The 7,566-nt window shown below is 51.5% G+C and overlaps 1 protein-coding gene across 3 annotated transcripts in view; it reads left to right on the top strand.

Annotated features, from left to right (window-relative positions):
- Positions 1-6,464: 6,464 nt before the first annotated feature.
- The window catches only part of MYH14 (myosin heavy chain 14), a 101,659-nt gene continuing 100,557 nt past the window's right edge, over positions 6,465-7,566 (top strand). For all 3 annotated transcript variants that reach the window (XM_055237053.1, XM_055237051.1, XM_055237048.1), the window contains exon 1: positions 6,465-6,514. The gene's annotated coding sequence lies outside the window, so the exon portion shown is untranslated. The remainder of the gene's footprint in view (positions 6,515-7,566) is intronic.

The following is a 7,566-nucleotide window of genomic DNA, read 5'->3' as shown; positions in this document are numbered from 1 at the left end:
AGGTTTGTTATTAGGTAAATTGTGTGTCACAGGGGTTTGGTGTATGGATTATTTCATCACCCCAGTAATAAGCATGGTAGCCGAGACAAATATTTCTTGAGCATTACTGTGTGCCAGGCTCTGTTGTAGACACTGGGGATAACAGAGACAAAATCCCCTTCTGCATGAAGCTGACATTCTAATGGTGATGTCAGACAATAAACATAAACACAAATAAACATAAAGGTAGTAAATAAATTATAAGGCAGGTTGGAAGAAGGGTGCTGTGGTGAAAGAAAGCATAGAGCCAAATGAGGGTGTCAGGGGTCCAGGGGGATGAGTGCTCAAGGAAGACCTCACCAAGGAGGTGATAGCTGAGCAAAGACTGGGGGGAGAGAAGGGGCCCAAGTGGTTATCCAGGGAAAGAGCATTGCAGTTGAGAGAGTGGCATATGCAAAAGCCCTGAGGCAGGACTGAGCCTCGTGTGTTTTGGGGACATTAAGAAAGCCAGTGTGGCTGGAATGGAATGAGGAAGGAAGAGAGAGCAAGAGGTGGAGGCAGAGAGGGCAGAGAGGGGACAGAGGGGACCAGATGGAGCAGGGCCATGTGGGTGAAGACTGTTTTCACTCTGAGTGTGACCAGAGCCAGAGAAGGATTCTGAGCCGGGAAGAAACAGGATCCAGCTTAGGTAAGATGTGGTTCCCTCTGCCTGCCATATAGGGAGTAGATTAATATCTGAGTTTTGTGAGAGCCAGGATCATGTCTTTGCACCTGTCGCCTCCTCTGTGTCTGGGTGGAGTCTGGGTGGGGCACAGTGGCTCATGCCTGTAATCCCAACGGTTTTGGAGGCCAAAGTGGGAGGATCGCTTAGGCCCAGGAGTTCCAGACCAGTCTGGACAACACAGAGAGACCCTGTCTCTACAAAATCTTAAAAAAAAAAAATTAGCCAGGGCCAGGCACGGTGGCTCACGCCTGTAATCCCAGCACTTTGAGAGGCCGGGGTGGGCGGATCACGGGGTCAGCCATTCAAGACCAGCCTGGACAACATGGTGAAACCCTGTCTCTACTAAAGATACAAAATAAATAAATAAATAGCTGGGCGTGGTGGTGCGCGTCTGCAATCCCAGCTACTCAGAGGGCTGAGGCAGGAGAATCGCTTGTACCTGGGAGGCGGAGGTTGCAGTGAGCCGAGATCGCACCACTGCACTCCAGCCTGGGGGACAGAGCAAGACTCTGCCTCAAAAAAAAAAAAAAAAAATTAGCTGTGCCTGGTGGCAAGTGCCTGTAGTCCCAGCTACTCAGGAGGCATAGTTGGAAGGATCGCTCAAGCCCAGGAGGTTGAGGCTGCAGTGAGCCAAGATTGTGCCACTGCACTCTGGCCTGGGTGACAGAGTGAGACCCCATCTCAAAAAAAAAAACAAAAAAACAAAACAACAACAACAACAAAAAACAAACGAAATAACAAAAAACAGGAGTCTGCAAACTACAGACTATAGCCCACTGGTCAAAGTCCTCCTGACTGTATAAATAAAGTTTTATTGGAACACTACCTCACCTATTCATTTGCATATTGTCTCTGGCTGCTTTTATACTACAAGGACAGCGTGGAACAATTAGAGCCAAGGCTTCTGTCCCGCAAAGCTGAAACTATCTACTGTCTGGCCTTTTACATGAAGAAGTTTGCTGACCCCTGGTCTAGAACAATGCCTGGCACACAGTAGGCACTCAAAAAATAATTGTTGCAGAACTGAACCTGTCACTCATCTGTGTCTCACACGGGGTTGCTAGCTTGCTCTTGTCTCAGAGCCAGTTCCAGCTCCGAGTCACATGCAGGAAAACAACAGCCCAGTGACCAAAAATAAAATACTGGAACCATTCAAGTCTTTGCTGCAGAGAAAATGCCCAGGCAGGATTGCAGTCAGCACTCACGGCAAAACTCAGCACCCTCTTCCTCCTTTCGCTCTAGTGAGACTCAGACCCCTTTCCCTCCACCAGGCATGGAAACTGCTCCCTAATTTTTTTTTTGCTCAAAAATTCCCCCCAAACTCTCTTCCATAAAGCTGCCCTGTCCTTAGTTCTCCCGTCTCTTCCCCTTTCAGGTCCAACATTTTATCTTCTTTTTCTTTTTTTCTCACTCTGTCTTCTGGTGCTGACAGCTTTTTATTTTCATCAGCTTAGCTCCTTGCTGGCTTTCCCCACACCTGTGCTGCTCCTTACTCAGATTCTGCATAACAAGGTCACGTCTGGGGGCTGTGCCAGCTGGTGGGAATCCAGATTCCCTGGAGGCTCAGAATGCCCCCATATTCCTCTTTCCTTTTCCCCAGCACACACCCGTTGTGGTATTCCATCTCCCTTTACGATCTGGGTTCCCTCTCTGCTGCAGCTGATACCCACAGGGCCCACAGAGGGATCAGCCCTGGACAGCCAGGGACTCACGATTTAATGTGACTGATCCCAGTGCCTGGAGTTCAGAAAGGGATGGCTGATGGGGTGGCCTTGATCCCTGAAATAATGAGTTTGGGGCTTTATCCTGAGGACCTTCTCTGGCAGGCCAGGATGGAGGACAGATGGAGACCTCAGAGGCAGTGGAATGCCTCCTTTGGACTTGATTTTCTGGGTCTCAGCCTCCCTGTGCTGGCTTTGTGTAGCCCAAGCTCTACAGCCAGACTACATTGATTCGAATTCAGACTCTGCCACCGTTAAACTGTGCAGACTACATTGATTTGAATGCAGGCTTTGCCACCTTTAAACTGTGCAACCTTGGCCAGCTGTGCCTCAGTGTCCTCATCTGTAAAATGGGTTTGATATTAGTACTTACCACTTAGTGTTACCAGGAGGATTATAGGCTTTAACACACATAAGGGGCTTAGAACTGTGCCTGGAACACAGTAAGCACTCAATAAATACCAGCAACTTTCAAAGTGCTGATACAGGCGTCCAGCTCATAGAATGCCCTCCACAAAAGAAAACTCATTACTATCACTCAGTGATGTCATCAGTTACCTCATAGACTGAGCAAAATTGATGACATCTCCAATTATGAGGTCTATTTAGAACCTGGTGGGCATGATGATATCACAAGTTGCCAGGTAGATTTAGACCTGGGTAGTGTTGATGACATCACCAGCTACCAGGCAGATTATAGTTAAAATGTGGGTGCCCAGTGCCTTCTTTCCTGTTTGAGATTATGTTGTGTCCCAGCCCACACTCCTTCCTAGAACCCTTGGGAACAGGACTTTCATGTCTCTGGACCTCAGTTTTCTTTTCTTTCTTTTTTTTTTTTTTGAGATAGAGTCTCACTCTGTTGCCCAGGCTGGAGTGCAATGGCACAATCTTGGCTCACTGTGCACGCCACCTCCCGAGTTCAAGCAATTCTCCTGCCTCAGCCTCCCAAGTAGCTGGGACTACAGGCGCCCGCTATCATGCCTGGCCAATTTTTGTATTTTTGGTAGAGGTAGGGTTTCACCATGTTGGGTAGGCTGGTCTCAAACTCCTGGCCTCAGGTGATCCTCCCACCTCAGCCCCGCAAAGTGCTGGGATTACAGGGGTGAGCCACTGCGCCTGGCGTGGACCTCAGTTTTCTATCCATCAAATGGGGATAATAAAAGCACCAGCCTCGTAGGGTTGTGGAGAGAATCCAATGAGTTAATACATAAAACGGCACAATGTCCAGCACACAGTCAGCACTCCATACACAGCAGCACTCATTATCTTTACTGTAGGATGTTTCCATGGAGAACACTCCAGCCAGGGTCATAGGAGCCCTCAGCTCTGTCTTGGTTAAGACAGATTCAGGGGTCTGATCCACAGGTGTTGGAGCCCAGATCCGCCACTAGCAGTAGTCAGGAGACCCTGGACATGTTGCTGGCTTATTAAGTGGGGTAATGACCGTGCCAGCCTCACGGGTCTGGCATGAGGATGCATTGACATAATGACAGTCATGTTTCCAGTGCACAATCAGACCTTACAACCATGAGCTGTGTTATCACTGCGGGTACTCTCAGAAAGGTCCTTTCCTCCCCAGGGTGCTGTTTCCCCACTTGCAAAAGAAGTGGAAGGTGGCTGTGGCAGTCTCAAAGCCATGGCAATCTTGACACTATGACCACAGGGACGGTCCTGTGATTCAACTTTGCTGTTGCTGAGCAAATGCATTGGGAGTTGGATGCTCGAATCTGTGTCCGCCCTCAGCACCCAACTCCAGCTTCTCTTGTCTCTTGTCTGCCCATCTCTTATCTCCCAACTTTTCCTTTCATATTTCTCTGGCTTTCTCCTATGCTAGACTTTCTATGTATATAGTTTCTCTCCTGCATGCTGTTTGTAGGACAATAAATGACAATAGTCACGATAATCAGTATTTTCTTTTTCTTTTCTTTCTTTCTTTCTTTTCTTTTTTATGAAATGGAATCTTGCTCTGCCACCCAGGCTGGAGTGCAGTGGTGCTATCTCCGCTCACTGCAACCTCCGCCTCCCGGGTTCCAGCGATTCTCCTGCCTCAGCCTCTCGAGTAGCTGGGGTTACAGGCATGGGCCACTATGCCTGGATAATTTCCGTATTTTTAGTAGAGATGGGGTTTCACCATGTTGGCCAGGCTGCTCTCGACCTCCTGACTTCAAGTGATCTGCCCGCCTCGGCCACCCAAAGTGCTGGGATTAGAGGCGTGAGCCACCGCTCCTGGCCAGTATTTTCTTATTCAGCCTTTTCCCTAGTGCCAGGACTGTACTAAGAGCTTTGTAGGCACTAATTCACTTAATCCACTCAATACAAGCACTCATTACAATTTACTCAACAAACACTTATTAAACACCTACTGCGTGCCAGGCACTGAGGATTTGGCACTGAACAAAATAAAACTCCTTGTCCTCATGGGACTTAAATTCTAGTGAGGAGACAGATAATAAACAGATAAATTAGCAAACACTCCCAGTGCTATGAGAAAAAGCAAGGTGGGGTCAAGCGAGAGAGAGAGAGTGATGAGCGGAACTGTCTTATATAGGATGGCCAGGAAAGGCCTCTTGGAAGAGGTGATATTGGAGCAGAACGGATGATGTGGGAGGGAGGCTGTCATGCAAAACCTGGGGAAGAGCATTCCTGGTGGACCCAACAGAGAATGCAAAGGCCTTGGGGCAGTACCAGGCCTCAGGAGTGTTTGAGAAATTGAGCCAGTATGGCTGGAGCAGTATGAAGGGGAGGGCCTGGGGGTGAGATCAGAGAGAGCAAAAGGGCCAGCCACGTCCTGCAGGACCTCATTGGCCATGGTGACTTCTTAGACTTTTACTGAGTGAAATGGGAGCCATGGAGGCTCTGAACAGAGGAAAGGCCCCATCTGGATAGAGTAGACTGTAGGGAGAGCAAGGGTGAAGGCAGACAGTCCATCACTCCCATTTTATGAGTGCAGAAATAAATGGAATCTCAAAAAAGTCCAGCAGCTGGCCTGAGCCCGCACAGCTGCCGAGCAGCCGAGCCAGGCTGGCAGGCCACCTCGGGTTCAGTGGAGCCATTCCTTTGTGCCCTTGGTTCTTTTTATTTTCCTTTTAAATAGAGATGGGGCCTACGTTGCCCAGGCTGGTCTTGACCTCCTGGGCTCAAGTGATCCTCCCGCCCTGGTCTCCCAAAGTGTTGGGATTACAGGTGTGAGCCACGGCGCCCTTCCAACCTTGGGAAGTCTTCTGGCTCTCCTGAGCCTCAGTTTTCCCGTCTGTAAATTGTAAATGGGGAGTCATTACCACGTTTGGGCATAGCATGGCGGTTAAAAGCACAATTTCTGGTTGGATTTCAGTCCTTGCTCTGCCATCAGCCAGCTCCGTGACTTTCTGCAATTAACACCCTCTTTCTAAGCTTGGGGTTACCTCATCTAGAAGATGAAGATCTTAATAGCACCAATTTCAAGGGCTTCGTTGTAAGGATTAAATAAGATCATGCAGGTAACGCGCTTAGCACAGCTCCCGGTCTACATCGGGTGCTCGATAAACGATCATTGTTATTCTGGTGGTATCACGGCCCACACCTCCCCGGTGGGTGAGAGCCTGGGAGGGTGCCTGGTACATGGTCTACGTTCGACAAAAGTGAATTCTCTCTCCTGTCTCTCTTGCCCGCCGGCTCCCGGGGGACCCAGGCATTCCGGCCTTCGGCCGGCCCCCCCACGCCGGCCCTTACAAAGGCCCCCATTCATGCCTTGCGCACAAAGCAGCCCATTCACCCTGGCCCCTTGGGCCTCCCGCCCCCGGCCGCCCCCCGCGCCTTGCTATTGGTGGCGCCCCGTGCCCATCAGGCCTCGGCTTCCACCCCCACCGCGCCGCCTAACTCCGCGCCCGGGCCGCGTTCTTTTCCCACGGCTGGCACCCTTCGACAACTTCTGATTGGCCCCGCCCGCCAGCCCCTCTTTTTGATTGGCGGCTCCCGTCCCCCAGGGGCGGGGCCGTAGCTTGCCGCAGCGGGCGCCGATTGGCCCCAACTGCGCTCGTGGGGGCGGGGCTGTCCTGGCGGACACGCCCCTCTTTCTCCCCAGGCCGAAGCCTCGGGACGGCCCTGGAAGCCGGTGAGTGTCCGGGGCCGGCAGCCCTCCGGGGGCGGCAAAACGGGACTGGGCCAGGGGAAGCTGGAGCCTGGGGGCTGCGATCGGGGCCCGGGAGCCCGGGCAGGCGGCCGGGGACGGCGGGGAGGTGACGCGGACACTCACCTTGGGCGCGCAGCTGGACGGCAGCGAGGGAGGTGGGGGGGCGGGACATCTACACTCCCCCAACTCCAGTTGCCACCGTGTGCGAGGCCCGGTCGGGGTCCTCGCTGGCAGCCCCGGGCCTGTTCCGCAGAAGGGGAAACTGAGGCTGTCTTTGGAACCTCGGCCGCTTTAATACCTGAGTCATCGCCTCCAGTCCCCCGCCCCCAGCATGACATGTCTCTGTTCTCACGTGTCAGAATCGGGGACCAGAGAGAGGGGTCGTGACTGGAAGAGGCGGAGGGGTAGGGAAGGACATATTTGAGAACCTACGATGTACTTGGACGCTTTTATTTTTTATAACTAAATAATTTCCTTTCCTTATCGTGTTGACTCGAGGTGAGTTATATTGTACCCATTATACAGAGAGGGGAAGGCTGAGACTGGACCGAATTGGTGACTGCAGGGGGACCTGGTGGAGAAGAACACTTCGGAGACCAACTGTGTGCTGGGTCCTTTAACCTTTTCAACCCCACAGGAGTCCCCTAAGGAAAGCGGTGGTCCCTGTGGCATAGGTGGGGAAGCAGGTTGGTAGTAATCACCAACTGGGACGCAGAAATTGATGTCTTTAGGGACCTGCTACAAGTTCTTTCCAGACCCCCTCCTTTAGAATGGCAGAAAACGGTCTAGGCTTGAATCCCAGACTTCCCTCTTATACTGTGTGATCTTGAGTGCCTTACTTTGACCCTTCCTGCCTCAGTTTCCACATCAGAGAAATGGACATGCTGATCACCCCTATGTCATTGGTTGTTGAGATTATTCCAGGCCGGGCGCAGTGGCTCAGGCCTGTAATCCCAGCACTTTGGGAGGTGGGAGCGAAAGAATCGCTTGAGCCCAGGAGTTCGAGACCAGCTTGGGCAACACAGCGAGACTTC

The sequence above is a fragment of the Symphalangus syndactylus genome, chromosome 13, assembly GCF_028878055.3.
Source record: "Symphalangus syndactylus isolate Jambi chromosome 13, NHGRI_mSymSyn1-v2.1_pri, whole genome shotgun sequence".
Taxonomy (NCBI): domain Eukaryota; kingdom Metazoa; phylum Chordata; class Mammalia; order Primates; family Hylobatidae; genus Symphalangus; species Symphalangus syndactylus.
This window is presented reverse-complemented; position numbering and strand designations above follow the sequence as displayed.